This window comes from Mus musculus, chromosome 4 (genome assembly GCF_000001635.26).
Source record: "Mus musculus strain C57BL/6J chromosome 4, GRCm38.p6 C57BL/6J".
NCBI lineage: Eukaryota > Metazoa > Chordata > Mammalia > Rodentia > Muridae > Mus > Mus musculus.
This window is the reverse complement of record NC_000070.6, coordinates 54,875,313-54,900,382: the sequence shown is the minus strand read 5'-3', so window position 1 is coordinate 54,900,382 and position 25,070 is coordinate 54,875,313. Positions and strand designations below refer to the sequence as shown.

The window sequence follows — 25,070 nt, the reverse complement described above, 5'->3', positions numbered from 1 at the left end:
TGCACTCACTGATAAGTGGATATTAGCCCAGAAACCTAGAATACCCAAGATACACTTTGCAAAACACAAGAAAATCAAGAAGAGGGAACACCAATGTGTGGCTACTTCATTCCTCCATAGAATAGGGAACAAAATACCCATGAAAGGAGTTACATAGACAAAGTTTGAAGCTAAGACGAAAGGATGGACTATCCAGAGAATACCCTACTCGGGGATCCATCCCATAATCAGCCACCAAACCCAGACACTATTGCACATGCCAGCAAGATTTTGCTGAAGGGACCCTGATATAGCTGCCTCGTACGAGGCTATGCCAATGCCTGGCAAATATAGAAGTGGATGTTCACAGTCATCTATAGGATGGAACACAAGGCCCCCAATAGAGGAGCTAGAGAAAGTACCCAAGGAGATGAAGAGGTCTGCAACCCTATAGGTGGAACAACAATATGAACTAACCAGTACCCCCAGAGCTCTTGTCTCTAGCTGCATATGTAGCTGAAGGTGGCCTAGTCAGCCATCACTGGGAAAAGAGGCCCCTAGGTCTTGCAAACTTTATATGTACAGGAGAACGCCAGGGCCAAGAAGTGGGAGTGGGTGGGTAGGGGTGCAGGGCAGGGGGAGGGTATAGGGAACTTTCAGGATAACATTGGAAATGTAAATAAAGAAAATATCTAATAAAAAATTTGGGATATGTCCAATGTTAAGAAGAATTGAGTAGAATCATACAATCCCTTCACCCAGAAGTGGGATATCTTTAGATATCTTTCCTTCATTGTTCATGTAGATATTATATATAGACATACATATATATTCAGAACTCTTACTTCTTACTTAGTATATTATAAAAAATTTGCAATGCCACTAAATATTTTTAAAAATATAAACAGTGTATCTGGGTGTGTTGACTAGCACTAGGAGGCTGAACCAGGGGAACCAGGGATAGAGGATCATCCTTAGCTAACCAATGAGTTCAAGGCCAGGTAGGGCTAAATGAGATCTCAAAAGATCCCCAAATAAATAAATGCACATGTTTTATAATACATTTCTTTATATGTAGTTTCTGTATATTTTACTCTGAAAATATCACTAAACATTTAATAATTCATAATATTTTATCTTTATAAAGGACTTCTTCCTATATCTCTTTATAGAGATCTGTGAGATTTCTTCCTCTTAGAATTAAATGTCAGATTTGGATTTCCTGGGTAAAATTGTAGCAATACTTTTAAAGGACTTGATAAATACATATTACTTGATTTCTCATGAAAACTGCACACAATTCTAATTTGTGTCAACACTAGGTACCGTCTTAAAAATGCCTGCAAATCTGACAGATAAGAAATAAATTTGTAGTTTACTATTTTAGTTTGGATCTTTTGAGTAGTAGCAAGGTGGAAAACTATGTTTTGAGGAAATTGCTTGCCACTAATCTTTGCTTTTTCTTTTTTCTTTTTTAAATCAGGGAAGTTGATCCCCCCTCCCTCTTTTATTAGAAACCCTCCTGATTCTTAAAAGCTCAATTATTTTTTTCAAAGCTGAACCTAAAGCGCCTTCTCTGTGGAACTTTCTTTTAGTCTTGGCTTTAACATTTCAATTTTGCCATCCCATAATTCTTTGTACCTCTGTTTACAGATCAACATACTCTGCCACATTGGATGTTATCTCACTTCATTAAAAGACATTTTCAAGTAGAAAGCTTTCCTTGTTTCCTCCTGAATCTCTCCCCAATAAAAGACAGAAATCCAGCACTTATTCTTGGTCTTTGCCAAGAGAGAAAAAGATTCTCTTTTTGAGGTGAAATATTCACTTTTATTTTTTATTTATGTGTATGTTTGTCTGTGTGAGTGTATACACACATGCACGCAGAGGCCTCGGATGGCCAGAAGGGGGCGTTGCATCTCCTAGAGCTCCAACAGGCTGCTGTGAGTTTCCTGAGAAACTGGGGATCATTGGCAAGAGCAGTTCTTACCTGCCGAGCCATCTCACTAGTCCCTTCAACATGAAATGTGATGTTTGTTTTCTTGTCTGCTTTCAGAGTACTCCATCTGAGGGTGTACTCACTTTTGCTTAGAAGTGCTGATCTATGTCTTCCTGGGGCACCAGGAAGGGTGAGCAAGCATTGGCCTCTCTCAGATGTGCTACTGTGCTTCCTAGCTCCATTTAAAATCATTTCATCAACGCGAGGCTGTGCACTGTTTCTTCTGTCTCCCTCCTCTCAATACCCTGGTGCTCAGAGTTAATAGATTCACAGGACATTTGAGACAACTTCAATTACTCTTGTAAATTGGTCAGAGGTTAGAATCATAAAACACAATTGCTAGATAGAACCTCAGAGATTAAGGAATCCCAAACCTTTGACCCTCTATCAGGTTCTACTCTGGAGACTTCCCTCACATGAGTTGAATTTGGCCTTCCAGGAACAGTAAAACTCAAAATATAATTCTCCCTTTCACTTTCCATCTGAGAGGCCATTGGTTTGAGCACCTTTCCAGGTGGAGAGTGAAGCTTTAATTTGCAGAAGCCTGGACCAGGAGCAGGTGTCTTTCTAGAGTCTGCAGAGTCATGTCCCTGCATCTCTCTCCAGCGTCATTCTCCAAGGACGGCATACCCACGACACACCTTGTCAGCTTGTAGATGTTTCTTTTTTTCCACGTCCTTTTTAAGCATTTTACTTTTAAGATTATAATCCAATCACAGCATTTATCCCTTCTGCTTCCTCCCTCTAACCCCCCCTAGATACCCTTCCTTACTCTGCTTTGAAATCATGACCTCTTACTTCACAAATAGTTTTAACATGTTTTCTGAAGAAGCTGGATAGCCGTTGAGCCTCTTGCCCACCATACTGTGCTGAAATCTTTGCAGAATTCGAAAAATAATTATTGTTTCTTCCCATTGACTTAATTTTGTCTTAATTTTTGAAGAATTGAGGCTTGCCACATTTAAATTCCCACATCCCCACACCAGGTTCTAATGAAAAGATTTGAACTTCTCCCACTGTAAATGCCTCCCGAGCTTGCTCTCTCCTGCTAATGCAACCACCGACTCGTTGGGAGCAGAAGGGAGGTTTGTTTTAAGATCTCTTGATTCCAAACGTTATTTCTATGAGTTCAGAGTGAACACTAAGTTTATAGGAGTAGTATGAAAAACTACAGAGAGAGAAGGTACTCAGAGGTACTCAGTCGAAGGCTGTGGAGATGGCTTATTCTGTGAACATAAGGACCTGAACTTGGATCCCTAGCACCCAAGTAAATATCCAGGAGTGGGGCCACGTACCTTTAATGTTAGCACTGGGTAATCTTATCCAGATACAGGAGGATTCCTACAGCTTATCAGACGGCCAGTCTTGTCAAATCTGTAAGCTAGGGGTTAACTGAGAGGACATATCTCAGAAAGTCCCCCACGATCATGCATGTACATGTGCTTACACACACACAAAACAAAAAAAAAAAAGGAAATTAAAAGCTTTGTCAAATGAACGAGGGGATTACTTCAATCAGGAATACGTAGGCCAGAGAGATAGTTTATCTGATAAACACCACTTGCTGTCTAGGTGATGTCCAAGGCTTGTATGGTAACAGGAAAGAACTAAGTCACGAGGATTCGTTTGCACTGCTCGCCTCTCCAAAAGGTACAATAAAATCTTTCAAAAGAGAATATAGAGTTAGGCTTGGTGGCACACATCTTTGATCCCAGCACTCAGGAGGCAGACACCTCTGGGTCTTTATGAGTCCAAGAACAACCTGGTCTACATAGGGAGTTCCAGGCCATCCAGAGCTACACAGTAAGAACATGTCCCAAAGAAAAAGAAGACAGGAATATGTTTGATTCATTGAGTGAGATGTGGGACCCAAGATGCCAGGGGCCTTTGCTTCAGAGTACTATTATTACCACAGACCTGGAGGTCGCTCACAACTAACTGGATTTAAAGCTTAATTTTGTGGCAAATTCTTCATTTCTCTGTTTCCAAGTTCAGTCACCTGTTAGGAGAAGTAACATTACCTAGGTCTTGGGCATTCGGTAAGATAACATTCATTTATTCATCTATTCACATTTTTGGCAGAGGTGTTTTTAATATTTACTACTTATGTGATCCTGTGCAGCAGCCGTGAAAAAGCCGCACAGTATACACCATCCCAGCAGTAAGAGACTGCGTCATCTTGCAGTTGAATCTAAAGTGTTTGTCCTGGTGTCAGGCACACTCCAAGCAATAAGTGGCAGATGTTGTTATTATTACATTCTTATCATTATCAGTATGCTTTTCTACACCTGCTTGTGATTTTGACATATCTAATATTTGATAATAGGTGGGAGGCCTAGTTAACATTTTCCTGTATTGGCATTTCTAATTAAAGGATAATGTTGTAAGGTAACAAGCAATTACTGTTAACAAAGGAAGTACTGTATAATCAGAACCTTGTTTCAAAAATGGAGGGTTTCTTCTCCACTCCCTCCTTGACTGCTGCTCTGCCGTTCCCACATGAAACACTCCGAACAGGGGCTGGCACAATGAATAACTATTAGCTGAAAAAAGACCGTGCTGATGAATGAAGGTTGCACAGCCTCTAACCACAGTATCTGGCTGGTCCTCACAAAGGAGGGTGCTATGGCGTTAGATTGCATAGTGCTGGCCTCCTTGGAACAAGAACTCTAATGCCCCTTTTAAAACATCTAGCATCTTCACTTGGGGGAAAATCAAAGGTGGCAGACTTTGTGCCAGAAATATATTTTTAATGGCACAAGATAACAATGGAGAAAGAAAAAGTGCAAGTGCTGTATATGCAATAATTATCTTCCAACCATTCCTGAGGGAAGAGAATGCTGAAATAGGTATGTTTCCATGTGTACATTTCTCAACGAGCCCCATTAGATGTAACAGTTGTTAGTGTTTGATAATAATTTACTGCATTTGGAGATTGGTATGTTAGGATTTAATGCCCTCTTCAATGGAAATAACTTTTACGTGTACTGAGTGCATATCCTTGAAAGTGTTCAGTAATGGAAAGAGCATGTGGCGTGGAGCTCTGAAGGGTTTTTGCCATATCAGATTCACATTCATAAAGATGAATTTGTTTATGTGGGTCAGGTTCCATTTCAACAACTATCAGTTTGCAGAAGATGAAAAAGCCCCAGGTAATAATGTATTCATTTCAGATTATAAGGCCTCCTCATTTATGATCACGTTCCTCTCCTCATATGAATATTATTTAAGAGGTAGCATAACAAACCCCACATTTTTATTGAACTTGGGATTGTGGAATTTGACCCATATACTATTTAACTCTGATGTAACTGATAGGCTTTCTAGACCATCTGGAGAAATCCTCCTTTCTTACCCACCTTTGCAAGAACATTGGCTGTTAGTAGTTTCCATGTCTTATATACAATTCAAACTCATCCCCACCTTAGGAAACAAACGTGATCAGTATGAGAATACTTTAACTTTCGAAACATACTCACTGTAGCTTTTAATGCCAAATCCCGCTGCTAACAAACATGAAGGGATGTTAAACCTTTCTTTCCACGTGCCCACCACCTCTTTCCTCCAACGCAGACATCATTTTAGATAAACACTGTAACCTACAAGTTTAAGACTCATTTGCTGATATATTCCAGGAATTAAGATCTGACCCACAAATTCCACTCTACAGCAGCCAACTGTTGTTGTTGGTTTTTTTTTTTTCCCCTCTTCTAAAAGAAATCTGCTTTCATGCTCCATGTGTTGAATGTGAATCAGGGAACTGACGCATCAGGAATGAACAATCCATTCATCCACAACCCCTCCTGTATGTCCAGCCATAATTGTATGCATGTGTGTATGATGGTTGTGCAGTGTGTAAAAACGCTGTTATGGTGAGTGAGCACTTAGGGAAAACAGAAATCAGTCAGTCTGAGTTTAAACCAGACAGGGTGTGGGTAGATAATAGAAAAGGGTTATTTTTTTTCCTATATACCTCCTAAGTTCTCTGCAGCATTCCAATTCCAAACTAAAACCTTTATTACTATTCCAGTCATAGAATTCAAAGATGGAAAACACCTATTAGGTTACTTAGCTTGTCCCCTGAGGGCCAGCATGGAAGATTACTTCGATGGCATATTTGATTTCCTCTTCTCTGTCTTCAGCGCTTGGTCCATCTTCATTTTAAAATGTCTGTGCTGACGTGGTTTTAGCTTTTTTTTTTTCCCTGAGGTAAGTGTATTTACTTGGACTTCTTTGCATTTCTTCAATATTCAGATATGTTTTGTAGTCTGCAGAAACCATTGTTTGCCTGTAATAAGGTCTAGGCGGGTGACCTTTCCCTCTTTATAGGACTGATCATGTGGCTACGGATCACAGCATCCAAAGCAACGTAGGGGTAATAATAGCAATAACTGCTGCATTATCTTGGCCTCATGCATATTTATGTATATGCATGTTCATCATTGTCAACAATTTCTTTCTCAGATTGCTCATCAACAGAGGCTGGAGAAAAGACACGCAGATCATTTGAGTTATGTAAAACTCTGCATACGGAACTAGCCACGGACCCGCTTACTCCAGATCTCATGATCAGAGCAGATAGTATATGGTAAGGAGACCTTGAATCAGCTCAACCCAAGACAGCTGGAATTTAAGATCAGGAGTTTTAGCTGGGTCCAGCAGAGTGAAGGGTGAGGGGTTTAGGTTGAGTCTGAAACTTTTCTAAGCTCTCACACTCATGTGAGCCCAATCTTTTGAACAGATTTCCTTTGTGTGTGGGTGTGTGTTCAGAAGGACCTTTCCTGGACTGAGAAAACTTGCTTCTTGCCGCAAGACTGGGGAAGTTCCAGGAAGTTGCCTCAGAGCCTGTGCTAGAACCTCTGTGCTCACTGGAGGAGTGAGGGGTGCTGACTGAAGGTGGGTTTTGAAGTCAAAGGGGCCTTGTGTGGAATATTGGTTTTGTAGCACGCATGTAAAGTCGGCTGTACCAGCTCCTTTGTCTGGTAGTGGGACTAATAGTAGCTTTCTGTTAGATTTTATGAGGCGTAAGTAATTGTATGTCTAGTTCTTGGACAGTTTGTGGCAGATGGCTGCTAGCAACGAAAGGGTAGTTTAGTTTCCCCTTTCTCTTTTTCTTTTTTTCTCCCCTCCCTCCCTCCCTCCCTCCCTCCCTCCCTCCCTCCCTCCCTCCCTCCCTCCCTCCCTCCCTCCCTCCCTTTCATTCTTTTTCTTCCTAAGACATTGTCTCATGTCTCATGAGGCACAGGTTGGCCTTAAACTGCCTATGCAGTTGAGGCTGGCCTTGACTTCTAATCTTCCTGCCTCTCTCTCCTAAATCTTGGGATTAGAGGCATACACCATCACTCCCAGTCATGCTTCCTTCTTCTTGTCTTGGAGGGTGGCTCACCCCCTTACTTTCTTCTTGTCTGCCATTTGAAAGTAAAATATTTTCCAAGTATCTGACTCTGATTCTCCACCTGAATACACACGTGCACGCGCGCGCGCGCGCACACACACACACACACACACAAACACTGAGTCTTCAATATTTCGTAATACTCATCTCCTTCACTTCGCCTTTATGTTCACTATATTCCATTGGTAGATACTCTATGAAGACAACCGCCAAACTAAGAATAGCCTTTTGTTTTTAAATAAAAGTTTATTGTTTTATAGAACTCGGAGTACTACTTCTTAATAGGATGCTATATAGGATAGTGAGGTCACTGTGTTAGCTCACCAATCTTTTTAATTATGTATATGTCTAAACTATAATACATTAATAGTCTGTGCAAAGCAGCAGGAATATAGTCGGTTTGCTCAGTATAGGTAAGTTATTCTGTTAATCTAGCCTAACTTGTTCAAGCTAGAACCAGGGCCTGAGAGGAGACACACTGGGTACCATAGAGTCTATAGCATCTAATAAGCAGAGGAACTACAGAGAATTACAGCTTCATCTACTGGTCTATGGTTAATCAAAGGCTTCCCTTAGAACAAGTATCAGTACCACCCCATGAAACATTGTACCTCAAGAATGGCTAGAGAGAGGCTTGGTGCTATGGCCCCGCTATATCAGGGCAAGCATGACAAAGATGGCAGGGTCAGAAGGGGACAGAAAATAGTTACAGCAAGACACCACAGGGTTCAGGGCCTCACATGAAGTGAGCGAGTGCTTGGAGCATCAGATGAAGTGAATGGCTGCTTCCAAGTCACACGAGGCCTGGTTTACACTTCCGTTACACTTGGAATGTGCAAGGTCCTCCTGCTTCATTTCAATATGCTCCTTTTTGTCTGAACTAGTGTACATAGGGTTATTATGGTCAACAAGCTGAATTTCTTAGAGTAGAGCTCCATTTCTGGCCATTTCTGGTGACCTAGCTAGGTTAGGATTACATGGGATGGCAGTAGGAGAGGAGGAGGGCCAAGGGTTGTGAGTGAAAGGCAGTGGCCATGCTGGTCAGAATGGCAGTGGGTTTTTATTAACTCTTAGTTCATAATGAGTGTCTTCCCTGCACACATCACCAGTTTCTTTTTCTTTTCTTTTCTCCTTTCTTTTCTTCTCTTCTCTTCTCTTCTCTTCTCTTCTCTTCTCTTCTCTTCTCTCCTTCCTTCCTTTCTCCTTCCTTCCTTTCTCCTTCCTTCCTTCCTTCCTTCCTTCCTTCCTTCCTTCCTTCCTTCCTTCCTTCCTTCCTTCCTTCCTTCCTTCCTTCCTTTCTTTCTTTCTTTCTTTCTTTCTTTCTTTCTTTCTTTCTTTCTTTCTTTCTTTCTTTCTTTCTTTCTTTCTTTCTCTTTTTCTGATTCACACTATTCATATCTTAAATGCCCCTTTGTTCCTTTCTGCTCATACAAAGTTTACTCTGCCTTCATTGCGTCTCAAGATGAGTCATGGAGAGTTATAGAATTTTATGACAGGAAGGGGACAAAGCCATTGAGTTCAAAGGCTCCAAGAGGTTGTCCAGGTCATTGTACTAGAAAGCAATGCTGCCCGAGCTTGAACTCAGGTTCTGACTTCAGTGTGCTTTCCAAAGATAGTGTTTTAGCTTCTCTCAGTGTGGCAGGATGGCCACCTCGCAACGTGATGATGTTTAATTCTGTGTTCTCTTGACTCATATACTTGGCTCTTGTGTTTATCTGTGACAGATTGCAAGCTTGTTGTGAGCAGACATGGTACTTTCTTTTCTTGTGTTTCTCCTAGCACACCACATGATGCCTGGCTTTGCAGTGACCAGTAAGTTCTTTGTGAATTCCTTAAAGCTCACACGGAGTAAACAAGGAGCTGATCAAGGTTCCAGGACTGGCATATAGAAAGTTGTAGAAAGAATGTAGATGTAGAATGTTCTAAGAATAGATAGGTCCCGTGAATTATAGTTTTAAAACAACCATTGATGGCTGAGATTTTGTTGTGAGGCAAAAGGTTTGGCACTTTATAGCCTCTGAAGGGCAGCAGGTTCACAAGGCTGAACGTTTTATTAATTGTTTGGAAATGGCACTAGCCCAGGAGCTGGGGCATCTATAGCGTTGTCCCATCCAGGTGTGTGGAAGTTGTGATGTACCAAGTCAGGCTAGATGAAACCATTCATGGATTAACTGTTCACCCGTGGTAATCATGTTCCCTTTACTACACTCTTACAAGTGGCCCTTACACATGGATGAGAGGGGATGTTAATCATTTTATCAGAACAGGGTCTCAAGTAGCTCAGGCTGGCTTGAGCCTGCTAGCTATTCTGAGATGACCTTGAACTTCTGATCCTCTTGCATCCATCTCTTAAGTGCTTGGGTTAGAGACTTGTTTTATTTCTCAGGATCAAATTCAGGGCTTTGAGCATGCTAAGCAAGTATCCTACCAATTGAACTACTTCAAAAGTCAAGTTTTCTTATCAATAGCAATGCAAAGTGTTATAAATACCAACTTGAATGATATTCGTGAATTTCTTTTAAGTGGGGTCAGGGGCAAAGTTCTTATTTAGCATGCACAAAGACCTCTGTTGAATCCCTAGCACTACAAATCAAAATAATGAAATATGAGGTCTTGATAGGTTCAGTAGCGAATGTTTCCATCCTAGGTTCATAGGCATCATTATAAACCTCACTGCTCACTGCTTAGCATAGGCTGACTAGGACTCTCTTTAAGCAATGCTCAGTTTCACTGGTCAGTCCTCTCATCTGTGATGATGGCAAGAAATATCACTGTGCCTCCCATATGTTATCACTTCTACTTGAATTCTCTTCCCCATGTTCCTTCCAACCTTCCTTTCATGGCATAGCTTAAGAGTCCCCACTCCTATGATGCCTGCTATATTTTCCCTTCTGGAAAATCGAGTTGCTCTTCTGAGCTGATTCCTTCTAGAATCTCCTGAAATCACTTCTTTGTAAATATGTGTCCTAAACTAAACCAGTTTACTAATGGGTATGTCAAGATCGGCAGATGAATATAATCCTTCCTTGATGCCTACCAAAATTTGACTAAAATGTTATACTCACTACAACTGACTATATACATTCACTGTAGTAATTTGTGGCCAGAGAGTTTGAACTGAACAATTTGTACAATGTGGAGTGCTATTTAGTATAAGGCGGTATATGAATTGCCAGCAGCAGGCCTGTAAGTAAAGGACAAATTTTTACAACAAGCTTAAGTGCTTCACAGTTCTACCTCAACTACAACAGAGTGTTTTCTGCCTGGGGAAGGAAACATAAACTCTTTGAATGCATGCTTACATTCCTAGTATTTACAAATAAAACCTGGTGCAGCAGGGCATACCAGTAATCTTATCACACAGATAGTAGAGGTAGGAGGAATATAAATTTGAGGCTAGCCTAGGCTATATATAGAGACTCTATCTCAAAAGAAAAAGATAGATTATGAGCATAAAAAGAATTGGGCACCACCATCTTCAGCGGTTGAGTTCTCCAAGGACATACATATATCAATATTTGAATGAAAAGTGGTCTACAGAAATCAGTTAATAGACCTAAAGAGTGAATGCATGAAGTCATGTATCTTGAGTCTGGCGTTTTCCTAATGTAAAGATGTAAGGCAAAGAGTTTGTATGTTTGCTTGCTTGGTTGTTTTGCTACTGCCAGTAGCCAACTATTTGTGGAAATGTAACAAAATAAGCTCGGTTCATTACACGGTTAAGTATCCTGGGCTTTGAAATCAAAGAGTTCTGTGCTCAGATCCTGATTTACAAGGTGTGATTTGATTGTGCAACATCTCCAAGCCTCCGTTTTCTTGAGTCTAAGTGAGCAACAGGGAATGCACCATGATGAGTTTGGCTATAGGTAACAGCCATCTTGTTCTGGCAAGATTATTATTTGCCTAAGCAAGACGTTCCTTTGAACTTCTTGGGGTGTTTCACAGTAAACTCCAGGATTGTGAAAGGCTCAGTGGAAGTGTTCTTTCATCTGTCAGCATGGCCATCAACAGGACTGATGATGATGAAGAAGATGAAGATGATTAATTTTGAGGCACAATAGAAACTCATTCCTAAGTAAGTGTCTCTTGCTTAAGGAGTAAAGGGAATTTGATCTGGAGACCATTGGGTAGTGGCTTCTTCCCAAAGTGATGACTGATAATGGAGACAGAATTATCCTGAAGACCAGTCACCTCAACAATAGTATGTGTTGGGTAGTTATCCACAGCTTCTACAGAGTCTATTTTTTTTTAATTTTCTTGAGAATTGTATGCATGTGTACTATATTTACATCACTTCCACTATTCCACTTCCTCTCCTCCACTTCCTCTCAAATTCTCTTTAATTATTATTGATACATATATAAACACATAATGCAAATGGACATATAGATGCACACACATACTTAATCTATGAGTCTGTGTACTTATCACATGGGGCTTATCACTTGGGACTATATAATTTATTAGGAGATTTGTGCGGGGAGAAGAACAGTTTTCCCTATCTCGGCAGCCATTGATTGCCTAGCAATTGTTATCTTAGATGGGTTGACTTACCAATTAGTGGTGTGATTCTTCAGGTCATACTTAGGCAAGCACATTGTCAAGATATCATGGGTTCAAGTGTCTTGTGTTAAGAAAGAAGTAATTCTCTGTAAAGTTTGGTGTTTTTTTTTTAAAGATTTATTTATTTATTATATGTAAGTACACTGTGGTTGTCTTCAGATACACCAGAAGAGGGCATCAGATCTCATTACGGGTGGTTGTGAGCCACCATGTGGTTGCTGGGATTTGAACTTCGGACCTTCAGAAGAGCAGTCGGGTGCTCTTACCCACTGAGCCATCTCACCAGGTGTTTTTTGTTTTTGTTTTTTTTGTTTTTTTTTGTTTTTTTTTTGTATGAGGTGTGAATGAAGAAGACCTGGCCTATGCTTGTCCCACCTTGTAGTTGGGCCACCTTGTGCAGACCATCTCTTGTGGGTCTTAGTTGTCACCGCTGCAGAATAAAGATGATCTGGGAATCAAGGGGATCACCATCGTGGAAAACCTTCCTGTGTATGTCAGCCCTGTAATGATGCTAATTCTTTTTTTTTTTTTTCATGGTTAGATTTCCTAGTGTAAAATGTAAAACATGATATTCAATGGGGAAGAATACTTAGGAGAACAGTAGGAAGTAAATAATGAAATCATTCAATCTAGGTGGAATCTGTTATGCTTAAAGAAAAAAAGAAAGAAAGAAAAAGCAAAAAAAAAAAAGAAAGAAAGAAAGAAAGAAAGAAAGAAAGAAAGCATCCTTTATAGATCCTTCTATCCTCTTGACATTGCCAGCCATTTCAATGGAGTCTGTAGTGCGGAGAAAAGTATTCTACTGAAGAACTTGGTTCTAGCTTTTTCCTTCCTCCCTCCCTCCCTCCCTCCCTCCCTCCCTCCCTCCCTCCCTCCCTCCCTCCCTCCCTCCCTCCCTCCCTTCCTTCCTTCCTTTTCTTTCTTTTATGGGAAGAGTTTCCCATCTCACCACTATAAAGCAGTACCTTGTCCCTGGCCTTGGTGATATACCCCTTTCATGTCAGCACTCTGAAGGCAGAGGTGAGTGGATCTCTGAGACTTTGAGGCCAGTCTGATCTATAGAGTGATTTCCAGGTCAGCCAGGCCTACATAGCCTTGGCGTTTGTCTCAAAACCAGGCAAAACCCAAACAAAAGCATGGCACCATCAGTTCTTCTATGTCCTGAAAGACAAAGTGCCAGAAAATATAAAATATACACTCTGGATTGAATGGAAACTTTTTCTTTTTCTTTTCTTTTCTTTTCTTTCTTTCTTTCTTTCTTTCTTTCTTTCTTTCTTTCTTTCTTTCTTTCTTTCTTTCTTTTTTTTGGAGACAGGGTCTCATGTATTCTGGGCTGACTTTGAACTAACTACATTCTCAAGGCCTGTCTGAATTCTTGGCCCTCTTGCCTTTGTCTTTCTAATTCTGGGATAACAGGCATGGACCATCATGCTTAGCTTAAATGCTAATTTCTATAGGGTTCTTTTATGTCATTCAAGACTGAACCAAAATTGGCTTCCAAAGAATAAGACCTACTATCGCTTAGGAAGAAGTGTCAAATGAAATATCTCTTAGGCATATTCACCGGCCTCAACCCAGTGGACACAAACACTAAAACAGCTCTAGGTGTAGCTTCAGAGTTGAATATGGAAAGAATCAGTAGCTTTACAAGTCTTCAAGATGGTAGAAGCTATTCAGTGTGCCCTGGCAAAGATCCCCTGCCAACCTAACGTCTCTTAGCTCAGGGAGTTCAACTCTGGTGCCAACACATCTCCTATCAACATCTCTTCCCTGCAACAAAGCAGAGCTCCCCTGTGGTCTCATTCACTCAATCCACTGACAAACTGGGTAAGGGTCCTCACTTTCTCCAGCTATCCTGTGTTTGTCTTGCTTCTCTTCCTTTATCCTACTATTTTATTGGTCCTTTTCTTCATAGCTTAAGAATGGTGGTTAGGTCATGGCTCTCTGACACAGAAACCACTCATCATGTGGACTCATTTAATTTAAGTCAATTAGAGTTTGAAAAAAGGAAAACACCAGTTTGTCTTTAGTCCTTTTGCCCGTTCTTCAAGTGCTCCTTATCCATACCGACTGAACGTCCACTAGAGTGATCATACCTTCACCATCTGGCAGCAGATCATCCCAGGAAGTTTCTCTTAGGTTCTCCTGACCCCTTATTTTCACCTTAACCCCCCCCCACCTTAAAAGTTACACATGATTTGTCACCTGTGCTGTGATCGTGAGGAACATTGGTGTCAAAGGTGTGCGTATGAAGATACCTTGTAGGGATCAGCTTTCTCATTCTATTTTTGTGGGTCCTGTAAATCAAACTCAGGTTATCAGGCTTGTTGGCAAGCACCCTAACTACCAACTTATCATTTGAGGAGCTCACTTAACTGCTGTTTATCAGCCTCCAAGAAAAAAACAAAATGAGACACATTTACTTACTTATTTTGTGTGTGTGCACATGCCACAGCACATATGTGGAGAGAAGACTTCAACTTGTGGGTGGGCAGGAGTTCATGAAAGGATCAAACTAAACTCTTTGATTGATCTATGTTTTACGTCTGTTTAGTATCTATGATTTATGTCTGTTCCTTCTTCCAGGTGCTGACCCTTTTATATTCCTTATTCCTTTCCTAATGTCTCTCGAAAATATTTCTGGTTGAGAAGTTTAAAATTTTCCACATTTCAACCGTAGATTTCTGGGAGTCGACTTTGTCATCAAAAGAGAGTCCCTCATCAGAGAAAGGTGCACACAGCTTCTGATTGTGTTTTTCTCCCTTCTTGTTCTTCAGTCCTTGTGGATTCTGACTGACTCCTCATCCCACTTTGGGATTGGCATCTTTCTCATAGGACCAAGTCCTGATGCCAGAGAGCCTCCTCTATTTTGTTTCTGTGCTGTGCCGATCTTCCTAATTTTGAGAAGTCATGCGCATTGCTGCTGTTCTCTGTTCCCCTTCCACCTACAATGTGCTATTTCTTTTCCTCACCTGAGAGGAACACCTACGACCTTCAGGGTACTGGTGCTGCTATGTCTGTTTGCACACGTGAGCTCTGACTTCCATTTGCCATGTGCTTGACCTGGAGAGACTGAAATGAAAGGCTTTTCTTTCTTCCTCTCTCTGCCATGTTTTCCTCCCTCTTCCCCTCACCAGCAAAGCCTTTGCATGCTGACTGGGGATGCAGGAGCTAATCAGGAAATCACTGGAAAATTTGCAAGGAGCTTAACAAGTGGTGTCAGTGCAAGAACAAGGAGAGTCAAGATAAGAGTTTGGATGAAGTTTGAGCAAATTTCGGAGCAGCTAGCAGGAGGGCTTCTCAAGGGGGCACAGAGCAGGAGGTGAGAATCACCTAGCACTTGTCTTCCTTCCACAGTATTCACTTTCTGCTGAGCATCTTGCTCATTTCTGGACCCAGGGGTCCCTAGCCTTCATTCTGATGCTTCATGTTCATTCATCTCTATTGTCAACCATTAATTCCAAGATTCAGTGCAAGTGAGCCACTGGCAAGAGAACATGGCTTGCTAGGCTCCCAAGTCACTAACTGTTTGAAGCTCCTCCCTGGAGCTCACTTACATATATATATATATATATATATATATATATATATATATATATATATATATATATATATATATATAAATGTATATGTATATTTACATATATATTTAAATGTGTAATTGCTTTATTTTTATTTTTGAGGAATTCTTTTTTACTGGATATTTTCTTTATTTACATTTCAAATGGTTTCCCATTTCCCAGTTATCCCCACCCCAGAAACCCCCTAGCCCATCCTCCCTCGCACTGCTTCTTTTTTTTTTCCTTTTTTTTTAAATTTAATTTTATTTTTATTAGGTATTTTCCTCGTTTACATTTTCAATGCTATCCCAAAAGTCCACCATACCCACCCACCCACCCCCAATCCACTACCCACCCACTCCCCCTTTTTGGCCCTGGCATTCCCCTGTACTGGGGCATATACAGTTTGCAAGTCCAATGGGCCTCTCTTTGCAGTGATGGCCAACTAGGCCATCTTTTGATACATATGCAGCTAGAGTCAAGAGCTCCAGGGTACTGGTTAGTTCATAATGTTGTTCCACCTATAGGGTTGCAGTTCCCTTTAGCTCCTTGGGTAATTTCTCTAGCTCCTCCATTGGGGGCCCTGTGACCCATCCAATAGCTGACTGTGATCATCCACTTCTGTGTTTGCTAGGCCCCGGCATAGTCTCACAAGAGACAGCTATATCTGGGTCCTTTCAGCAAAATCTTGCTAGTGTATGCAATGGTGTCAGCGTTTGGGAGCTGATTATGGGATGGATCCCTGCATATGGCAATCACTAGATGGTCCATCCTTTCGTCACAGCTCCAAATTTTGTCTCTGTAACTCCTTCAATGGGTGTTTAGTTCCCATTTCTAAGAAGGGGCAAAGTGTCCACACTTTGGTCTTCGTTCTTCATGAATTTCATGTGTTTAGCAAGTTGTATCTTATATCTTGGGTATCCTAAGTTTCTGGGCTAATATCCACTTATCAGTGAGTACATATTGTGCGAGTTCCTTTGTGTTTGGGTTACCTCACTCAGGATGATGCCCTCCAGGTCCATCCATTTGCCTAGGAATTTCATAAATTCATTTTTTAATAGCTGAGTAGTATTCCATTGTGTAAATGTACCACATTTTCTGTATCCATTCCTCTGTTGAGGGGCATCTGGGTTCTTTCCAGCATCTGGCTATTATAAATAAGGCTGCTATGAACATAGTGGAGCATGTGTCCTTCTTACCGGTTGGGGCATCTTCTGGATATATGCCCAGAAGAGGTATTGCTGGATCCTCCGGTAGTACTATGTCCAATTTTCTGAGGAACCGCCAGACTGATTTCCAGAGTGGTTGTACAAGCTTGCAATCCCACCAACAATGGAGGAGTGTTCCTCTTTCTCCACATCCTCGCCAGCATCTGCTGTCACCTGAATTTTTGATCTTAGCCATTCTGACTGGAGTGAAGTGGAATCTCAGGGTTGTTTTGATTTGCATTTCCCTGATGATTAAGGATGTTGAACATTTTTTCAGGTGCTTCTCAGCCATTCAGTATTCCTCAAGTGAGAATTCTTTGTTCAGCTCTGAGCCCCATTTTTTAATGGGGTTATTTGATTTTCTGGAGTCCACCTTCTTGAGTTCTTTATATATATTGGATATTAGTCCCCCTCGCACTGCTTCTATGAGGGTGTTCCCACTCCCACCTACCTACTCCCATTTCTCTGCCCTGGCATTCTCCTACACTGGGTCATCGAACGTTCACAGGAATAAGAGCCTCTCCTTCCACTGATCCCCAACAAGGCCGTCCTCTGCTATATATGCGGCTGGAGTCATGATTCCCTTCTTGTGTACTCCTTGGTTGGTGGCTTAGTACCTGGGAGCTCTGGAGCATCTGGTTGGTTGATACTGTTGTTCTTCCTATGGGGTGGCAAACCCCTTCAGCTCCTTCAGTCCTTTCTCTGACTCCTCCATTGGTGACCTTGTGCTCAGTCCAATAGTTGGATGAAAGCATATGCCTCTATATTTGTCAGGCTCTGGAAGAGCCTCTCAGGAGAAAGCTTTATCAGGCTCCTGATACCAAGCACTTCTTGGCATCCACAATAGTGTCTGTGTTTGATGAGTGTATATGGGATGGATCCCCAGGTGGGGCAGTCTTTGGATGATTTTTTTCTTTACTCTCTGCTCCACACTTTGTCTCCATATTTCCTCCCTTGAGTATTTTTCTTCCCTTCTAAGAAGGACGGAAGCATCCACACTTTAGTCTTCCTTCTTCTTGAGCTTCATGTGGTCTGTCACTTACATTTTTAACCTTATTCTCCAGACATAGAAGAAGCCCTATCTTTCTGCCTAGTCAGCGTGCTATTCCCTGTGGCAGGGATATTCATTCACTCATTCATTCATTCATTCATTCATTCATTCATTCATTCATTCATTCATTCTTTCACTCACAAAAAAGCTCTGGAACTCCTTATATATATCCAATGCTGACCTTCAACTTCTAGTTCCCTTTCTTCCCTCTCCTGAGATTTTAAATAAATACCACCAGGTTCATTTTTTCTTTTACTGCCTTCATCTTGGGTACTGGACAGGGGTCAAGGCTCTGCAAGCCTTACTTCCCAGGCAGAGACAGCTACGTAGTGTGAGACAGAGAGCTCAGGATGTCTTGTGTGTCTGTTGCTTGTTGCTGCTCTCAGTAAATGTTTTCTGAGTGAATGTTTAATGACTGTCTCAGAAAAAAAATAACCCAGCATGTAATGTAGAGCTGGAGCGAAGCTCAGTCATGCTGACTGTGTGGGACTGGCGGGGTAGGAGCAGGTCAGCCATGCTGACTGTGCAGAGCTTTCCTCTATGTCCAGTGATCTCGGGTTCTTCCACTTGTTCAAAAGTGTCTAATGCAGGCTGGGGAAGATGGCTCAGCTGTTCAGAGTGCTTGTTTTTGCAGGGAAAGTGGGTTTGCTTCTCAGCACCCATATGCTAACTCATGACTGTGGGTAACTAGAGTTTTAGGAGATCTAGCGTCCTCTTTTGACCTCTGAGGGAACCTGGGCATACATCCATGCACATACATGCAAACAAACCACTCATCCGCATGAGATAAAATAAATAGATAAATTTTTTTTTCCATTTTTTATTAGGTATTTCGCTCATTTACATTTGCAATGCTATACCAAAAGTCCCCCATAGCCACCCACCCCCTCTCCCCTACCCCCCCACTCCCCTTTTATGGCCCTGGCGTTCCCCTGTACTGGGGCATATAAAGTTTGCGTGTCCAATGGGCCTCTCTTTCCAGTGATGGCCGACTAGGCCATCTTTTGATGCATATGCAGCTAGAGTCAAGAGCTCCGGGGTACTGGTTAGTTCATAATGTTGTTCCACCTATAGGGTTGCAGATCCCTTTAGCTTCTTTGGTACTTTCTCTAGCTCCTTCATTGGGGGCCATGTGATCCATCCAATAGCCGACTGTGAGTATCCACTTCTATGTTTGCTAGGCCCAGGCATACTCTGACAAGAGACAGCTATATCAGGGTCCTTTCAGCATAATCTTGCTAGTGTATGCAATGGTGTCAGCATTTGGAAGCTGATTATGGGATGGATCCCCGGATATGGTAGTGTCTACATGGTCCATCCTTTTATCTCAGCTCCAAACTTTGTCTCTGTAACTCCTTCCAAGGGTGTTTTGTTCCCACTTCTAAGGAGGGGCATAGTGTTCACACTTCAGTCTTCATTTTTCTTGAGTTTCATGTGTTTAGGAAATTGTATCTTATATCTTGGGTATCTTAGGTTTTGGGCTAATATCCACTTATCAGTGAGTACATATTGTGTGAGTTCCTTTGTGAATGTGTTACCTCACTCAGGATGATGCCCTCCAGGTCCATCCATTTGGCTAGGAATTTCATAAATTCATTCTTTTTAATAGCTGAGTAGTACTCCATTGTGTAGATGTACCACATTTTCTGTATCCATTCCTCTGTTGAGGGGCATCTGGGTTCCTTCCAGCTTCTGGCTATTATAAATAAGGCTGCTATGAACATAGTGGAGCATGTGTCCTTCTTACCAGTTGGGGCATCTTCTGGATATATGCCCAGGAGAGGTATTGCTGGATCCTCCGGTAGTACTATATCCAGTTTTCTGAGGAACCGCCAGACTGATTTCCAGAGTGGTTGTACCAGCTTGCAATCCCACCAACAATGGAGGAGTGTTCCTCTTTCTCCACATCCTCGCCAGCATCTGCTGTCACCTGAATTTTTGATCTTAGCCATTCTGACTGGAGTGAAGTGGAATCTCAGGGTTGTTTTGATTTGCATTTCCCTGATGATTAAGGATGTTGAACATTTTTTCAGGTGCTTCTCAGCCATTCAGTATTCCTCAAGTGAGAATTCTTTGTTCAGCTCTGAGCCCCATTTTTTAATGGGGTTATTTGATTTTCTGGAGTCCACCTTCTTGAGTTCTTTATATATATTGGATATTAGTCCCCCTCGCACTGCTTCTATGAGGGTGTTCCCACTCCCACCTACCTACTCCCATTTCTCTGCCCTGGCATTCTCCTACACTGGGTCATCGAACGTTCACAGGAATAAGAGCCTCTCCTTCCACTGATCCCCAACAAGGCCATCCTCTGCTATATATGCGGCTGGAGTCATGATTCCCTTCTTGTGTACTCCTTGGTTGGTGGCTTAGTACCTGGGAGCTCTGGAGCATCTGGTTGGTTGATACTGTTGTTCTTCCTATGGGGTGGCAAACCCCTTCAGCTCCTTCAGTCCTTTCTCTGACTCCTCCATTGGTGACCTTGTGCTCAGTCCAATAGTTGGATGAAAGCATATGCCTCTATATTTGTCAGGCTCTGGAAGAGCCTCTCAGGAGAAAGCTTTATCAGGCTCCTGATACCAAGCACTTCTTGGCATCCACAATAGTGTCTGTGTTTGATGAGTGTATATGGGATGGATCCCCAGGTGGGGCAGTCTTTGGATGATTTTTTTTCTTTACTCTCTGCTCCACACTTTGTCTCCATATTTCCTCCCTTGAGTATTTTTCTTCCCTTCTAAGAAGGACGGAAGCATCCACACTTTAGTCTTCCTTCTTCTTGAGCTTCATGTGGTCTGTCACTTACATTTTTAACCTTATTCTCCAGACATAGAAGAAGCCCTATCTTTCTGCCTAGTCAGCGTGCTATTCCCTGTGGCAGGGATATTCATTCACTCATTCATTCATTCATTCATTTTTTAAAAAGAAAAAAAAGCGTGTAGTGTTTAAGATTGCATTTTCTTTGCAGCTGTGCATTAAATCCATTCTTGGCTACTATATGCTCCATTGTATATAGTTTCATGACACCTTCATCCATGAGAGTATGAAACAAAAATGATCTTTCAGTGATATGTGCTGACATGTTTGTCTTCCTTGTTTCTTTCTCTATCTCATTAACAGCTCTGCTTGTGATGTTTTAATGTTTCATTAAATTAAAAAAGTCTGCTGGGTATGGTGGCACACACCTTTGGTCCCAGTGTCTGGGAGGCACAAGCAGGCCAATCTCTGTGAATTCGAGCCCAGCCTGGTCTACATTGTGAGTTCCAGAACAGCCAGGGCTCTGTAGAGAAAAGCTTGTTTCACAAAACAAAAACAAAACAACAGTAAAAAAAAATAGTGTCATGTATCCTGGACTGGATTCAAACTTACAGTATAATGGAGAATGGCCTTGAATGGCTGATTATCCTGCCTCCACCTCTCAGTGCTGAGACCACATTTGGGAAATCATGATGAGAAGAAAAGGAAGAAGCCAGGTATGGTACAACATCAGATTTGAGACCTCAACCTGGTCTATGTGGTGCAGGGGATTGAATCCAGAGACTCACAAGTGGCAGGCAGATACTCTTCTAACTGATCTGCACCGCCAGACATTCGCATGGAACTCCTTCAGAAAATGATCTCTCATTCTTGTAAGTTCAGTTTATAGCCCACTGTCTGGCATATGGCAGGCACTACATGATGAGTGACAAATTGAGGACTAGTGTCTAGTGGATGCTGACTGTATATGCAGGTGTCCTTGGACTCGCTCCCACAGGTCGTGAATGTTTTATTCCTCATTATCATGTTCCTTAACCTTTTGAGAGGCTTCTGTCTGAGCTCTGAGACAGCCTTTCCTCAGGGTCCATGAGCTGTAGTGGCTTACATCCTTGGGGAATCCCTGGAGCCAGTGGTTTACCATACAGGCTCACTAATGGAAGGAAGATGACTCAGCTCTCTTTAGTCCGGAGTTTATGAACACAGACATTTCTATGAGGTGCAGTTCCTTTCTTTACTTTGTAATCACCATGGTTTTCTGTCCATAAGTGCAGCAATAGGAAACTCCAGCTCATTTGCCCCAAAGCAGACCAAATGACAGCATCCTTCATCCTCCATAGATGCAGCCTAAGGCTGAATGCAACCTAATCTTTCACCACACTCAGCTTCTTTCTATTTTCCTAACCCGATTTTCTAACTCTCCCATTTTCTCCAGAGAACCCTTCTCATTCATGGAAGAATCCTTTCTGCAGGTCCTGCTTCTACAGAACCCAAAGCAAAAACTCTGGGTTGGTTCTGAGGGCTCAAATTGAATCACACGGTATTGTTTTTCCTGATGTTTATATTAAAGTAATGAAAATGTTCTAAACATGCAGGTAATATCAGAAAGTGTTCATGACAGGGCCTTTGTAATGATTCTCCAGTTTCCTTTTTTATGATGTAAAAAACCCCCCACCTCTTTTAGGAAACTGTACACACTCACTATAAATACAGATAGGAATTTTTTGAACATTACCATATTAATGGTCATTCTTTGAACAACAGAATATATATATTTCTTTCCTACGGGGTGTGTGTGTATGTAAATGCTTGTGTGTGTGCATCTGTGAATGTGTGTGTGTGTGTAGTGTCAGATTCAAGATTTCTACCCCTGGGTTGTACTTTTTCTAGTCTAGAAGCTCATGTTTTGGAGAAGGAGAAGGAGAAGGAGAAGGAGAAGGAGAAGGAGAAGGAGAAGGAGAAGGAGAAGGAGAAGGAGAAGAAGAAGAAGAAGAAGAAGAGGAAGAAGAAGAAGAGGAGGAGGAGGAGGAGGAGGAGGAGGAGGAGGAGGAGGAAGCAATTAAGTATAGAACAGCAAAACAGAGCACCCCCTCTCAAAACAAACAAACAAACGAACAAAAAAAAACCAAAAACCAAAAAAAAAAACCCCAAAAAACCTTAGGAAGTTGACATTGATGGTAAGTGAGATTACTCACATACTGGAGCTGAAGAGACCCTAGGGCATGAGTCACAGAGAAAACACAGCTGGTATGAGCAGGGCATTCCAGCACATTCAGGAATGCCATTAATCCATTTCTAAATACTTGGGGAAATGTAGTCAACTGTATCACAAATACCTCTCTGTTTGCTATTTCCCATCTCACCTCACACTGTCTCCATTTTTCATCTCCCAAGATCTGTTTCTCTCACCATCCCAAAATAGCTAGTCAGGTTTCCTTCCATCTCCTGATGACTCTAGCCACAGCAGGACCTGATATGCCAACGGAAAGAGCGACAGCTGAAATGTGTGGCTTTCATAATGCTTATGTATATTTTCCAAGGAGAGTAGATCCCGGTCATCTGAAAGGAATTGTAAATGTACCATTAATGAAACCGGAAACCATCATTTCAGCAGCCAAACTAGTGTCAGGAGTTGACACCGTTCTGAGAGGAGAGAAGAACAACAAAATAAAATCACCCGAGTCCGGCTAGCTCCTCTCTGCACGGGCATTGGGTGAATGACACTTGGGGAAACACATCAATATCCTTTAAGTGAAAACTCTCCCTTAAACCCTCGGGCCTTTGACAACTTGACACATGGAACACAAAACTCTGTACAGGCTATTTAACCTAAGATAGACGATTGTCAATTTTCTCCGGTTTTATTTTATTTCTTTTTTTTGCTACTGTTAATAGTCCATAAACACAGATGTCCCTATTAGGTGCAGCACTTTTTCTTTATTTGAAATCACTACTAAATTGCCCTCTAAAAACATTGTAGAGTGACCGCAGACCTCATTCTACACTAACTTTATAATCTTGCCTTTACTCCCTTGGGCCTTGCAGGCTTAGCTGCTGGTCCTGTGGCTCTGAGTGTGTAATCAGGGCCGGTCTCCTGCTGAGCACCATCAGGAAAATGGCAGCTCTTGCTGGGAGACAGCAGAGCCCTTCCCAGTCATGGAGATGAGGAAACATGACAGATATGACAGACATTTCCAAACCTGTGTGAAGCATTAATCTTAATGTATGCTGTGTGTCCCTACTTAGTAAATATTTATTTGACTGTGAAAGATAGGAGTGGTAATCACTGCTCTCCTCAGGATAGAGTTCCCGGGGTGAGCCCCAACGCCCTTACCTTGAGGGAGGCTCAAGACTCCATGCAGGTGTTTTAATGTGAAACATGAGAAAAGAAGAGCTGCAAGAGGCAAGATTTCCATTCTGGAGTCAACTCGAGCGTTTTTTCTATACTGTGTCCTTTGTCAAATGGGCACAACAAACTCACATTGGCTCAGCAGCTAACAAGAATCTTGTTTAGCTAGAAATAATTTCTAAGCTATCCAGCTTGCCGATGAGATCCTATCTAAAGACCTGTCAACTTAGCCGACATCATCTGTCCCAGCTTCCCTGCCGGAATTTTCTATTGTGGTCTTCTGAGATATTTCTGTCCCATCTTCTCAGAGCATCTGTCTGGGGCCACCATCGTGTACAGAAATCGATTTTGCTCATTAAATTAAATGTATGGAGAAACTGATAGGCAGCAGACTGGGTTATAGTAACGATGCTACCCACATAGAGGTAGTAGCTCTTTCTACATGTACTATCTCAGTTAATCTAAACACTTCTCCCTGATGCGGGCACCATTGTCTCTGTGTCACTGGAGGAAGAAGAGAAAACGGAGATGTTTGTGGGAGGATTCTCTCCCCAGTGTCGCAGAACTGGAAGAGCAATCTGAACTTTTAAAGTCCGGTCTGGTGTTCTGACTGCAATCCGCTAACGGAGCGTCGCACACATAAAGGCGCTTTGTAAATCTTAAATCTTTTTTTTTTGAAAAAATGTTACTTAACTGCGACTGTGAATGGTGAAAAATATGCTTGTTAGTTTTGTCTGGGTGGTCAGCCATCCAGGGCATTTCTAATGAGGCAATGAACCCAACCAGGGTGAGGGGATGAGCTGCCAAGCTTCTCACATCAACTTTGTGTGCACTAATTAAACATCACGCCAGGATAAATGGCCCAGGATGGCAAAGTCCACAGCTTCTCACAGATGCTTACAGGAAGTCGCATGGTTGGCTGGAGAGGATTTGGTCATGAAGAAGACGCAATCCCAGATCTCTTCTCTTAGCTCTGTGTGACCAGGTACATTAATATTTCTTTGTATAAGTAGCAAGCGGTGATGTGAATGTCAGGTGGATCCAGACGTCAATTTTCCCTTGACGTATACATGCTAGCAGTGTGCTTATTTTATTATATATCAATATTATATAGTATAATTATTATTATACATAGTTATTATAGCACACAAGGAAAGTAACTTAATACTGGACCATGAGACCAAGCTCTAAAATATTAATCCATTTTAAATTTTTTTC

The 25,070-nt window shown here is 41.8% G+C and overlaps 1 long non-coding RNA gene across 1 annotated transcript in view; it reads left to right on the top strand.

The window, feature by feature from the left end:
- The first annotated feature begins 6,443 nt into the window (after window positions 1-6,443).
- The window catches only part of Gm34133, a 42,695-nt gene continuing 24,068 nt past the window's right edge, over window positions 6,444-25,070 (top strand). The window contains exons 1-2 of the long non-coding RNA XR_390579.2: window positions 6,444-6,566; window positions 6,720-6,874. This is a non-coding gene — a long non-coding RNA (predicted gene, 34133). The remainder of the gene's footprint in view (window positions 6,567-6,719; window positions 6,875-25,070) is intronic.